The sequence below is a fragment of the Phascolarctos cinereus genome, unplaced genomic scaffold (genome assembly GCF_003287225.1).
Source record: "Phascolarctos cinereus isolate Bilbo 61053 unplaced genomic scaffold, phaCin_HiC Scaffold_726;HRSCAF=1367, whole genome shotgun sequence".
In the NCBI taxonomy this organism is placed as follows: Eukaryota; Metazoa; Chordata; class Mammalia; order Diprotodontia; family Phascolarctidae; genus Phascolarctos; species Phascolarctos cinereus.
The window spans coordinates 203,809,814-203,824,783 of NW_027556098.1; the positions used below are offsets into that span (position 1 = coordinate 203,809,814).

Sequence of the window (14,970 nt, forward strand, 5' to 3'; positions counted from 1 at the left end):
ACATAATATGTCCTTGTTTTAAGGGCACTTTTCATCTTCTCCTTAAAGAGCTATATGGCACATTTGCATTTTAAATGATAAATACTTTAACATAATTTTTTCTTGAGAATATGTTCAGATTTCCATGGGCTTTTTTTTTTCCCCTAAGCCCTAACCTGTTTGGAATATACTGGTCATCATGGTTAGCACCAGGACAGTTCTGTGAATAATTTCAATGTATTTTTTTTTAACAAAGCAATTAATATCTTTTGACTACATGGTAATATTATTGGAGTGACCAATACTTATAGGACTCTGTCAGTTGCATGTTGTGGGGTGGGGAGAGATTCAGACTTGTCATTTCATCAGGGTGTGGAACTCCTGGTGTGGAAATTTCTTCTACTGATGCAGGCCATCATCTGTCTCAGAGAATTGGTTAGGGGCACCTAAAAATTAATGGATTTACTCATGACTAGTGAGTGTCAGAAGCAGAATTGGGACCAAGATCTTCTAAACTCCAAGACTGACAGTCTTTCCGCTTTTCTGTATGCCTATCCTCAATTTAATAATTCTAGATAGAGAATAAAGAGGTAGTATCATATAACTGGATAAGCAGAAGAAATGGAGTCAGCAGCTCTGAGGCTGAGTCCTGGCTCTGCTGCAACAGAACCTCTCTTAGCCTCAGTTGGGTCATCTGCAAAATAGGTGTAATAATACTTGCATTACTATCTACCATAGGATCATTGTGAGGATAGCATATGTAAAGCATTTTGTAAAATGCTTAACAAATATAACTATAGTAACTTAATGATTTACAAAGCACTTTTTTCTTTTTTTTAATATAAATTTATTTTTAGTTTTCAGCATTCACTTCCACAAGTTTTTGAGTTCCAAATTTTCACCCCATCTCCCCCTCCCCCCACCCCAAGATGGCATGCATTCTGAATATCCCTTCCCCTAGTCTGTTCTCTCTTCTATCTCTCTCCCCTTCTCTTGTCCCCTTCCCTTTCTATTTTCCTGTAGGGCAGGATAGACTTCTGTACCCCATTTCCTGTATTTCTTATTTCCCAGTAGCATGTGAAAACATTTTTTTAAACATATGTTTTTAAAACTTTAGGTTTCAAATTTTCTCTCTTCCACCCTCCCCACCCACTCTCATTGAAAAGGCAAGCAACTCAATATAGGTTGTACATGTGCAGTTATGCAAAACACTTCCATAGTAGACATGTTGTGAAAAACTAACTCTATTTCCGTTAATCCTATCCTGCCCTCCCATTTATTCTATTCTTTCTTTTGACCCTGTCCCTCCTCAGAAGTATTTACTTCTGATTACCCCCTTTCCCAATCTGCCCTCCTCTCTATCATCCCCCTGCTCTCTTGTCCCCTTCTCCCCCTATTTTCCTGTAGGGTAAGACAGATTTCCATACCCAATTGAATGTGTATGTTATTCCCTCCTTAAGCCAAATCCTATGAGAATAAGATTCACTCATTCCCTCTCACCTTCCCCCGTTTCCCCTCCACTGTAAGAGACTTTTCTTTTCTGTTTTTTTATTTGTGAGATAATTTACCCCATTCTACCTCTCCCTTTCTTCTTCCCCGAGTATCATCCTCTCTCATCCCTTAATTTTATTCTCCAGATATGACCCCTTAATCTTCAGCTCACCCTGTGCTCTCTGTCTATCTATCTACATATACATACATATAATTTTTTTCCTCCAACTACCCTAATACTGACAAAGGTCTCATGAGTTATAAATATCATCTTTCCATGCAGGAATGTAAACAGTTCAATCTTAATAAGTCTTTATGATTTCTCTTTCCTGTTTACCTCTTCATGTTCCACTGAGTCCTGTATTTGAAAGTCAATTTTCTATTCAGCTCTGGTCTTTTCATCAAGAATGCTTGAAAGTCCTCTATTTCACTGAATGACCATTTTTTCCCCTGAAGGATTACACTCAGTTTTCCTGGGTAGGTGACTCTTGGTTGTAATCCTATCTCCTTTGCCCTCCGGAATATTATATTCCATGCCCTGCGGTCCTTTAATGTAGAAGCTGCTAAATCTTGTGTTACCCTGATTATGTTTCCACAATACTTGAATTGTTTCCTTCTGGCAGCTTGTAATATTTTCTCCTTGACCTGGGAACTCTGGAATTTGGCTACAATATTCCTAGGAGTTTTCCTTTGGGGATCTCTTTCAGGAGAGATCGTGGATTCTTTCAATTTCTATTTTGCCCTCTGGTTCTAATATATCAGGCAGTTTTCCTTGATAATTTCTTGAAAGATGATGTCTAGGTTCTTGTTTTGATCATGGCTTTCAGATAGTCCAATAATTTTTAAATTCTCTCTCTCTCTCCTGGATCTATTTTCCAGGTCAGTTGTTTTTCCAGTGGGATATTTCACATTGTTTTCTAATTTTTCATTCTTTTGGATTTGTTCTACTGTGTTGTGATTTCTCATAAAGTCACTATCTTCCAATTGCTCTATTCTAATTTTTAAGGAAGTATTTTCTTCAACAATCTTTGGACTTCCTTTTCCATTTGGCCAATTTTTCTTTTTAGGGCATTCTTCTCTCCATTGGCTTTTTGGACCTCTTTTGCCATTTGTGTTAGGCTATTTTTTAAGGTGTTATTTTCTTCAGTTTTTTTTTTGGGTCTCCTTTAGCAAGCTGTTGACTTGTTTTTCATGATTTTCTTGCATCACTCTCATTTCTCTTCCCAGTTTTTCCTCTACTTTCCTTATTTGCTTCTCAAGATCCCTTTTGAGCTCTTCCAAGGCCTGGAGCTTTGACTTTGTTGTCTTCTTCTGGTTGTATATTTTGATCTTCTTTTTCACCAAAGTAAGATTCTATGGTCTGACTCTTTTTGCGCTGCTTGCTCATGATCCCGGCCAATTACTTGAGTTTTAAACTCTTTGTCAAGGTACGAATCTGCTTCCAATGTCGAGAATGTACTGTCCCAAGCTTTGGGGGTTTTGTACAGCTGTTTTCAGAGATACTTGTAGGGAACTGTAAATTTTCAGTTCTTCCAAGGTGGTATGATAAGGTGTTTACTCCTTTCCTGGCCTGTGACTACAAGTACTCCTTTCTGTCCTGTAACTGCGAGGAGGGGTTCCTCTTCACAGCCACTACAAGCTGCACCAAGCCAGTGCTCCTCCTCACCCCAGCACTGCTGCCCAGAACTGTGACCCAGATCCACACACGGGCAAAGCAAGAGATTCCTGCCTCAGCACTGGCAAAGAGATCCCTGCAGTCCCTCTCTGATCAGCCACTGGATTCCCCCCCAGTCTGTGGGCTGGAAGCTCAGGAAGCAGCTGCCCCCCCCCCCCCCCCCGGCCACGCTCTTGGGGAATGGAGCTGAAACCCACCTTCCTCTCAGCACCGACAGAAACAGACTTTTCCCACTGACCTTCTAAGTTGTCTTTGGCGTTGGTGGATTGAGGAGTCTGGAAACCTCCACAGCTGCCCACGATTCAGTCCTCTGAGGCCTGCTCCAGGTTCTCTGCAGCCTGTGCTCCCAGCCTAGCACGATACACCTTTCTGATCAATCATCCAGGTTGTCTTGGGCTGGAAATTTGTTTCACTCTGTCTTTTTGTGGGTTCTGCTGCTTCAGAATTTGTTTAGAGCCATTTTTTATGAGTATTTGGAGGGGTTTGGAGGAGAGCTCAAGCAAGTCACTGCTTTCACTCCGCCATCTTGGCTCCGCCCCCCCCCCCTACCAAGCACTTTCTTCAAATGATCCTATGAGGTAGGAGTGTTTTCAGGGGCGTTCTCCCGAATCAACTTACTTAGTACAACTTTTTTTTCCCTAAAGCGTATGGACGTGTGCATTCACATTGTTTAAGAAGTGGAAAAACTCTTTATTGGTCTCCAGTGATTGGAGTTGCCTCCAAGATGACCTTGGAATCTGTTGAGAACAGATTCTTGTTGGAAGAGCTAATGCTCAGTTTTGGCATATAAAAGAACAACAGAGTGTTCTCAGCCTTTTTTTTTTTCCAAAAAACTATTTTTTTCCCCTTTATACCTTTCTTCTAGAATATACCTGGAGTGGGGGTGAAGGGTGTTGGGGAAGAGGTAGAAAGTCCTCCCCATAGCACTCTGTGGGGAAAAAAGGCACAAAGGGTTTGGTGAAAAGGTCTAAGACCAGATAAGCAATCTCTTAAAAGATTCCCCTCATCCCATAAAAAAATTACTTTGTATTTATCTGCACTTATGTTGTTTTCCTGCAGTAAAATGTAATATCCTGGAGGATAAGGACTGTTTCTTTGTATGCCTAGCACTTAGCTGGTGAATGAATTAATGAATAAATGAATGAATGAAAAAAGATTTATTAAGTGCTTGCTAAGTACCAGGTTAAATGCTGTAGTTACAAAAAGAAAAAAGAAAGATCCCTACTGTCAAGGAGCTCATGCTCTAATTGGGGGAGACAGTACATAGGAGAGTTCAGCTGCAGGGTGGTCAGAAAGTCCTGGAATTCCCCAGGTCTTTCAGTGATGTTGCAGATAACAAGGTTTAGGGGTCCTCAGGGTGCATCAGCAGATGAAATGGTAATGAAAGGAGAGGTTCTGGGGTGGGAAATAGCAACAGGGCACATCGTAAAGGCTGGTGCACCTTAGGATGAACTGGCAAGCGAATGGTTCAGGCCGATGGTCCTCCCTTTCTTGAAAGCTTTAGCTGATAACTCCCTGCTCAGACAAACAGTGCAGAGGTGTGAGCTGCTGTGACTCTCTTCCCTGTCACCTTCTTCAGATCTTGGGGTCTGAGTTGTGTAGGGTCAGCTCTTGCCTCCTGGGTCACCCATGGGGTCTGGACAGCTCAGGAGTCAGAGGAGGGGTAGGTGAAAGGAAAGCAGGCATGAAGGGCACCCTGCTAACCTGTCCTTCTAGCCAGGAGGGAAAGAGGAAGAGGAGAAGAAGGAGCTAATATGGTGCTTAATAAACGTTGCTTGAATTGAATTCAGTTGAGAAAAGAGGCTCCCAGAGGTTAAGTGACTGATTGTGGTCCTAATAGAGCTAATAGGCAGCAAAGCCAGGATTCAAAGCCAGTCCTTATGCCTCCAAGGGCGCTGCTCCTGTCACTGGGCCACAGTGCCCTCTCAGATGGATTGTACCAATCTGTTTGACCAGAAGCTTGGAATGGGTCTCAGCTATCCTGCAGCCAAGCACATAGGCATACCCATGGTGATACCACAGCAGTCCAACATACATAGCTCCTGTAATAGTTCAACATTTTTTTAAAGGATCTGAATCACTGGCACCATACTGTAGAGAGATGTGTAAAGGCAGCTTAGTGGGTGAAACAAACCCAAATGCAGACTGGGACTCTCTGTATTTTCTGTTCTGGATTTATAACATTATTCTTGTTTCCTGATGAAATGCAAGTGATTAAAGGCAAACAAGCCCTTTCCATCTTAGTTGTGAAATTGCATGGGGATACTTTCACGTACTCTTAACAAGAAAACACACTTCATTCAAAATAAGCTCTGAGGAGTAAGGAAACAGTCCAAGGTGGTCATGATGAAACAGGAAATACTGAAGCTGTAAAAATATTGTAATCCATCCAAGCCCTTTCTTTTTTCATTTAGTTCTCTCTCTCTCTCTCTCTCTCTCTCTCTCTCTCTCTCTCTCTCTTTTTTGGTGAGGCAACTGGGGTTAAGTGACTTGTCCAGATTCACACAGCTAGTGAATGTTATGTGTCTGAGTTCAGATTTGAACTCAGGTTCTCCTACCTCCAGGGCCAGTGCTCTATCCACTGCACCACCTAGCTGCCCCTTTTCATTTAGTTCTAAAGAGTTAATTTGTCTTTATATAGAGTTCTGGAATGAGACCTTCTTTCCTTCCCATTATTGGTTAAATTACATTTTATCCACACTCAAATGCCTGAGAAAACCCCACTTTTAAGTTAACTCTAAGCTTTTATACCTGTGTTTTGGGATAATGACCCTGTACTGTTTCCTATTTGTGATTTAAAACAAAATTTAAGAAATGTTCTGTCTCACCATCATAACAAGGAATAGGTACTCTCTAGGTGATAAAGCAATGAGAATTTTGGTTTCATGCCATAGATCCAGTGCTCACTGAGTTTAGAGACAGAAGGACCTTGGAGATCAACTCATTGAAAAGTTTTTGACCTGGAACCCATCTTGAGTTGATTTCAAAGAGTCTGTGAACTTAAATGGAAAAAAAAGTCATCTTTATTTCCACTAACCTCTTGGCTAAAATTATGAACAGGCAACTAACTATATTCTGAGAAGGGGAAGGGAATAAGTTGGTGCCTATCACGTGCTAAGTGTTTTATAAATATTAGCCTCATTTGATCCTCACAATCCTCCTTGGAGGCAGATGCTGTTATTTATCCCCGCTAAACTGAGGCCAATGAAGGCTAGGTTACTTGGCTAAGGGTCACTTGGCCAGTAAGTGTCTGAAATTAGAATTGAACTGGTTTTTGTTGCTGTTCAGACATTCAGTCATGTCCAACTCTTTGTGACCCCATGGACATAGCACAACAGGCCCTTTTATCCTAGTCTATCTCTTACAGTCTGTCCCATTTCCTGTTTGTTGTTTCTGTGAGGTTTGAACTAAGGTCTTCCTAACTCCAGGCCCAGCACTCTATCCACTGTGCCATCTAGCTGCCTCAGAAGGATTCCAAAGGCTTCGCTAAGCTGCCAAAGTGGGCCCATGACATAAAGCAGTTAAGAACCCCTGAGGTAACTGAACCCCTTCATTTTACAGGTGAGTAAACTGAGGCTCATATAGGTGAAGTGACTTGCTTGAGGCCACACAGGTAGTTAAGTATTAGTAACAAGATTTGAACCCAGCAACTGTGACTTTAAATCTATTGCTCTTTCCATTATACCACACTAATTAAATCAGTAAGTTTAGGTAGTTATCTAGATCAAATATGAAATCCATTTTCACATGAGTTGTCAGAAAAATGTTTCCAATTTTTCATTTAGTGGTTGAGACCAGTTTGTGAGCTCTTGTGTTTGAAAATTGATGCAGTGATATGCACTCCTAACCCCAGTATGTAAAATGTTGTAGGGAAGGAAATATTCACAGAGACATAATTAAAAATTCATTAGTACTAGCTAGTTATAACCTAGCTATGTGACACTGAACAAAGAAGTGAGCTTCTCTGGACCCCAATTTCCCCCTATCAAATGAGGTGACTGGGATTGATGATTTCTGTGTTCCTTTTCAGCTCAGTTTTTGATTCTATGACTAAATGATCCTTTTCACATTAAGGAAATCATTAGCACTTTTAGCCCTGGGTTCAGAAGTTGCCCTCTTCCAGGTTTTCCTTTAAGTAGATTCTTACTTGGGTCAATTAAAAAGCTGTCAAAGGAAGCTCTCTCTCTCTCTGGGAAGCAGAGTGGCAGATGTACCAAGACCCTAATTAGCGTAGACAAAAAGGGCTTTGTCCCAGGGCGACAACATCTGGAGGAAGGTGGAGTCTTCTGTCCCATGTGATCAGCTCTCTGCCTTACCATGTGGTCTGGTGATAGAAATCTTCCTGAGACCCATCTCTCTCTTCCACCTCCCCTCCCCTGCTCGCCCCTATAGTGGCATAGGTGACCCATTCTCCTAGAATAATCATACTAATGATAGGATTGCCACCTCTATGCCATCTCTAGGACCTCTGAGAACAACTGAATTTGCTCCAGGTCTGGTTATTTCTAGTTAAGATCCTGTTGCACAGGGTTCCTAGCTGTGCCCAGTCTTACCCTCTTTTGTGATATATGATGTGAGTTTAGTGGGCATAGCAGCTCCCCATATAGCCCCTTAAACCATAAGCTCCTTGAGAGGAGGGATTGTCTTTTGCATTTCTTTGTATTCCCAGAAATTAGTATAGTGTCTGACTCATAGTAAGTGTTTAATAAATGATAGTTGACTGATTGATGACACTATTCCATTATAGAGAAGGTATTTACTCCTTTCCCTCTTTTGTGCAAGTACTTGGTGACCATCTCCTTCAGATTTACTTAGGTAAATACAACCTCCTTTGAAAAAAGAACCAATTTCATGATAAATAATAAATATAGTCAACATCAAGATTATGGTTGTGAATGGGCAGCTAGGTGGCACAGTGGATAGAGTGCCCACCCTGGAGCCAAGAGGACTCGCGTTCAAATCTGGCCTCATATACTTACTAGCTGTGTGACCCTGGGCAAGTCACTTAACCCATTTGCCTCAGCTTCTTCACCTGTAAAATGAACTGGAGAAGCAAATAGCAAACTACTCCAATATCACTGCTGAGAAAGCCCCAAATAGGGTCACAAAGAGTCAGGCACGACTAATCAACTAAACAACAATATGGTTATGATCTAGGGAGTTAAATATTTTCTCAGTCCTCATCTTCCTTCCAACCTATGTGGCAAATGACATCCTAGACTTGTCCTGTACCCACTCCTGGTCTTTGCTTTGTGATGCAGTACTGGCCTGGTTCTCTTCCTGCCTCTCCAACCAATCCTGTTTTCTGTGCTGAATCCTCTTAACTTCATTCCCTTCACTGCTTAACTTCTATGCTTTCATTCTTCCCTTATCACTTAATGCCTGGACTATTGTGGTAGCTTCTTAACAGGTTTCCTATTCTCTAATCTCTCGCGATGCTATTACATAGAGTAGGTTGTTAATATTAATTACTAGGTTAATATTCCTAAAGGAACATTGTGATCTTATCACTATCCTGCTCAGAAATCTTTAGTCACTTCCTCTTTCCTGTAAAGACAACTTCTTATTCAGTCTTCCACAATCTTGATGCAACCTGCCTTTCTAGCCATATATCCCCAGCACCCCCCTCCACAAATCCTATATTTCAGCCAAAATGATTCATGTGCCATTGTATGAATGTTTTTTGTGCTGTGCCTTTCTGACTCTGTATTTTTGCCCTTGTGATCTTCTCCATATCTATGTATCTACATTAAACTTCAGTGTTGAGCTCAAATGCTGTTGATTCTAGACCCAAGTTGAAATTCAGCCTTGGACACTTGCTAGCTTTGTGACCCTGCGTGAGTCACTTTTCCTCTGCGTGCCTCAGTTTTCTCAACTGTAAAATGGGGATAATAGGAGCATCTACCTTTCAGAATTGTTGTGAGGATCAAATATTTCTAAAGAGTTTACATAATAGGTGCTTAATAAATGTTTATTCCTTCCCCTTCCATGAGAGTTTCACTTTAAGCAATAAATGATTACTTCCTTCTTCAAATTCATATAGTCCTATATTTATATCACTGTTAGTCTTTAAAATACCTTTTACTTTACCTTTTTACCTACATGTCACATTATTAAACCTTTAACTTCTAAGCTTCTTGCGGATGGGCTATATTGTGTACATCTCCGTGCTTTTTCTCAAAGCCGTCAAGCATGGTGTTTGGTACATAGTAGATTTGTGATAGATGTTTGAATGAATGAATAATAAATCCATCTAAGAATGTAAGAATCTTGGTATCCTACTAATCTGTTATGCAACCTTGGACATACCACTTAATTTTGCTATGTGTTTGTTTCCTCATCTGGAGAATGAAAAAATATAATATACCCTGGCCAAGTACTGGTTGGCAGATGAGGTCCTGAACTGGAGTGGTGGCTGTGTAAATAGAGAAAAGACAGGTTTGAGAGTGATTGTGAAGGGAGACATAACAAGATTTGACAACTGATTGGATGTGTGGGGTGATGGAGAATAAGGCGTCAAAGATGACATCGAGGTCATGAACTTGGGTGCCTAGAAGGATGATGGTGCCCTCAATAATGAATCTACTCAGAGTAGGTTGAAATTATATAGATATCCTGCTACTTTAGACAAAAATTATGTCTGCACTAAAATTTTAAAAATCAAATACACCTATGTGATATAGTTCTAAGAACCCGAGTACAAGATATAGCTGGATCTCCAGGATATCAAACATTGATATGAAAAAAAAACAAAGGGAACTTAGCCAGATACATTAATTGGTATTTTGTGTGGTGTGATATAGACAAAATTTCTAGATGTTGGACTGAATCTTTTTCAGTTTTCATTTGGATATTTGGCATGGAGTAGAAGATGTCTTGACTTTCTGGAGTTTTTGTTAAACAACACTTTTGGAGGGTGACTGAAGCATTTAATCATGAAAGACTTACAGAGCCTATCTTAGGGTATTGTACATTCTAAATGACCAGAATACTTTTGAAAGGCTTGCGTTAGTTTGCCAAAGATATAAATCCGAAGGGAATATACTGAATTTCCTTTCCTTTCCATTAGCCCTTTCAGTCTCAGAATTCCTTGTTGAAAGTAACAAATTACTATGAATCAAATCATTTGAGGTTTGCTTTTATAACTAAATTGAGCAAATATTATCCTTGTATTTTTAGGTCTTAATATAATACTTTAGACTTTCCTGTCATGTTTGTTCCTTTTTCCATATGTCACTGAACATGAAACAAATTTCAGTTTTAAACTTTTCCCTAGTTTATAATTTCAGGAAACTTAAAAAAATCATATTTAATTAACTCTTGAATCAAATGCTGGGAAAATGAGTTATGTAGCTTATAGTACTTCTAAATTATGTCCCTTTATTTTTTCTAGCTTGAATAAACAGCACTTATCCTTAGGGGGGAAAAATTGGTGAAAGATTTCTTTTCAAGCCTATGTGTAGGTTGCAATTGCTGCTACTGTCGTCCCCTTTCTCAAATTATCACCTTTATATTTATCTGTTTACTTGTTATATGCCCCCAGTAAAATGTAAGCTCTTTAAGGACAGGAACTGCTTTGTTTTCCTTTTCTTACACATAGTAGGTGTCTGATAAGTTCTTGTTTAATTGAATCACAGTGGCTTGCCTTTGCTGGAAAAGTAATTCTCTTATTTTTCACAAGTTTTTCTTGAGATTTCTCTAGGTTAAAAAAAAAAGTTTTATGCAGGATAGGAATTCTGGTTTGAATAGTGATTGCTGTGGTTACTGGCCCGTTTGTAATCTTGTAGTATCAAAATCTAGATGAGCATGTGGTAGGCCTTCTGGCCCCTCTGTCGCAGTGGGCTGTGGCTAAATCTAGATGAGGTCTGCAGAACTGGATATGACCAAAAAATTGATTCATATGATTGTGCAGTCAACACAGCTCTGCCGCTCACAAGGAACCATTGAAGTATTAAGATCTGGTACTTAAGGGCAGCTAGGTGGTGCAGTGGATAGAGCACTGACCCTGGAGTCAGGAGGACCTGAGATCAAATCTGGCCTCAGAAACAACACTTACCAGCTGTGTGACTCTGGGCAAGTCACTTAACCCCAATAGCCCCCCACACACACACACGATCTGGTACTTAGAAAATTGTCGTTAAGAAACCACAGTAGGCCAAGCTCCACTGAATCCTATTTATAGATCCATATCCACTCATTTCTACCTAGTATCTGATCCATCTAGTAAGGTTTTCTAAATTCTTGACTCACAGTTAAGAGGATGAGACTCCCATGCGATATTTCAATTCTTCCAACTGGTGAGTCAGTCATCTTTCTACCTATTAGTCCGTCATTGGAGGTGGGGTGCAGAACTTGTTTGTCCTTCAATTTCAAGGAGGACCGATGACATCTGAGTGATGTCATCACTTGCATGTGAATTGAATTTAAGTGAGGCAGAGCTGCACAAAGTCATCAGCTTGACTCTCTCTTCCTGAGTCACTGAAGTCCACAGCAGTCTGCTTCAGCCTCCTTTATGGCCATTGGAGCAAATTGTTCTCATCTGCCCATTCTTCCAGGGGTCTTCACACTCTTGGGGTAGTCAAAATGAGGACGAGAATGTATCACAGTAACTAATACAGTGCAACATTAATTTTCCTCAACATCAGAGCCAAGATTTTAACTCACATCCTCTGACTGTATCATACCATGTTGGTCTTCTAGACCAGTGATCTTTAATCTTTTTTGATTGTATACCCCTATCAGAAAAGTATTTTTGAGCATCCTCTTCAATTTTATGAAGATTTACTTATTTAAAAATTATATAGGGGCAGCTGGGTGGTGCAGTGGACCTGAGTTCAAATCTGGCCTCAGACCAGACATTTGACACTTACAAGCTGTGTGACCCTGGGCAAGTCACTTAACTTAGAGAGGATTTTAGTGCTTTCCCCTAATTTTATTGTGTTTTTGTCTGAAATAGATCAGAACAGAAACACGGTGCAACATTGCTCAGTAGACAGAAGAAGATATTCAGTAGTGGGTGCTAATACATAGTTAGTGTTCAGCCTCTGTAAGTAGTAGGCACTATTTTCAATCTTTAGTCTAAAGGTGACACTTGCTTAAAATCAAATGTTTTATTCATAACTTGAGTAAAATTTTTAGTAAGGAGGGGATGAATATACCAAAAGAGATCTAAATATTAGAATTGTTTGTTTTTAGATGCCTAAAATTATATATGTATATATGTATATATGTATAGTACTGCTGTATTAATAATTATGTGTACTATAAAATACACAAAAATTAGAAATAAAAAAGAGTGAAATAAAAAATGAAATTAAATGAAATAATTTTATCCTGGGGTCAACAGGGAGCCATTGGAGTTTATTGAGTTAGAAGAGTATGAAGATCAGACTCTTGTTTTAAGAAAATCACTGTGATAGCTGTGTGGGGATTGGATCAGCAAGGGGAGACATGAGGCAGGGAGACTAATTAGGAAGCCATTGCAATAATCTGAGCAAGACGTAATGAGGTCCTGAACTAGAGTGGTTGCTGTGTGAATAGAGAGAAGGTAGATTTGAGAGAGATTGTGGTGGTAGAAATGACAAGATTTGTCAACTCACTGAATGAGGAGTCAAAGATGACACTGAGGTTGTGAACCTGGATGACTAGAAAATGGCAGTGCTCCCAATAGTAATAAGGTTATTTTTTGTGGGGTGTTTTTTTGGGGGGGGTTGGGCAATGGGGATTAAGTGACTTGCCCAGGGTCACACAACTAGCAAGTGTTGTGTGTCTGAGGCCAGATTTGAACTCAGGTCCTCCTGAATCCAGGGCCGGTGCTCTATCCACTGCGCCATCTAGCTGCTCCGCCAGTAGTAATAAAGAAGCTCAGAAGAGGGGAAGGGAAGATAATGTAATAATGTCTGAGATGGAAATTTGCAGTCTAACCATACCTACTTATCCTGGGCATCTCACCCTGTTCCACCCAAAACAAAAAGCAAAGGGCAGGGTCTTACTAGCCCAGGAGCAGAGAGCAACACTTGCAACCACAAAGTAATGGTTGGGGGTGGGGGTCTGGGATAAAATAGGCTGGAGGATGGCAGGGAAGAAGTTTTCCCAATGGCACTTGTGTAGCTGCTACTGTGACTGCTCATTAATAGTTAGGCCATAACTGCTGTGAGTGACTCAATCCCTGCTTGAGTAGCAGAGATTGGGGGCTTTCACAGTGAAGGGGTTGGGGGGAGTAATGGAGTTGATAAGGTTGTGTCATTTTGTCAGAGACACATTCCATAGTTGGTTATCATGGGGACATGGTTTGCAACTCATCTACCTATCCTCTGATTGGCTAATCACATACATCTTACTTTGGAAACCTAAGCCTAGTTCTTTGATTCTGAGGACACAGGAAATTTTGCTGTCTTTGAAATGTAAAGAAAAGAGCCAAACTTTAGAACTTCGTATATCCTAAAAACTTCTAATATGCAATATATCCTCTTTCCCTCCAGAATTCTTTTATTTTCACGTGAGCTGACATTGAATTCACAAGATTTTGACATATTCTTCATCATGAGACCAAACTTTATTATTATAGATATTAAATTTACATTTTATGAAAAAGTCATTTTTCTAAGTCTAACTTTGATTAGGTTTTGTGCTATGATTCCCACCCTCCCACTTTACAACACTGTCCTCATTTCTCTGACAAATGCATGTATGTATTGTTTTTCTTTTTTTAAAACTTTGAAAAATGTATCATTTTATTTGTACACTTAAAAAGTTGTACACTGAAACTTATAATACAGTTCTGTAAAAGCTACTTATCATTGAAAGAACTGCCAGGGAAAAGGGGAGGGTATTACCTTTTCCAGTTGATTGTTAGGAAAAGTTAGAGGAATAAACAAAAATGCACAATTTTTTTTTAATTTGAGGAACTTTTTCCAGGTACAAATTTTATAAATACAAGAACAAATTCACAAATTTTTTTGAATGCTAAATAAACATCTACTTAATGAACTCCAACTGAATATCCCAGCTACTTCATCAGTAAACATTACTTTTTCCCCAATCCACAGTATTCTAGTTTTTGTTCCATCTTGCCTATGACAAACTTTGCTTCTTCATAGCAATAGTTAACACCTGTTTGCTTTTTTTTTAAAACTAGTCTTCTTCGTGTTCTTCCAAATTCAAGAAGCCTAAGCCACATGTAGAGCAAACAATAATAACTCCTCTAGCTGCCAAGAAGTCCCTTTGAAGGTCTTGCTTGTTTTCTGGGGACTAATTAGGCTGTTTTTCAGCAATAGTTTGGCAGTTCTTGGCATCTTGTTTTTTTGTTTTCAACTGCATTTTCCTATGTCGTTGTAGGCTTGAATGGTCCTTGAAATGCTTGACTTGCTCACACCAATAGCCAGCCATTACAATATCTCTAATAATGAAGAATGCCCTTTGACCAATGGAGAGCTACAACTTTTGCACATTCCTTTGAATAGAATCCATTCTTTACAACCACAGAATTAAAAACATAACAAAAGAAACATGTGTATGACCAGAAATCCAGAATTCAAATGGTAGACAACCAATTAAAGGTGGGAATTCAGCTCAATCCAATTTCATCTAGCCAAAGTCAGATGTTCTGACTCTGCTTAATGTCAGTAAAGGTGGGCGCACACATGACTATTGCTGTCATAAATGAAACCATGTCAAAACCATTGTTTATTCCAAGTCACCGACAGAATACTATAGAACAGTAGTGTCAAACTCAAATAGAAATGGCAAATTAACATTATCTCTACTGTATTGCATTTTTACTTATTTTGTTAAGCATTTCCCAATTACATTTAATCTGGTTTCTG

At 39.7% G+C, this 14,970-nt stretch overlaps 1 protein-coding gene across 1 annotated transcript in view; it reads left to right on the forward strand.

Moving 5' to 3' along the window:
* The window catches only part of FRZB (frizzled related protein), a 57,946-nt gene that overhangs the window by 13,739 nt on the left and 29,237 nt on the right, over nucleotides 1–14,970 (forward strand). The window lies entirely within an intron of this gene.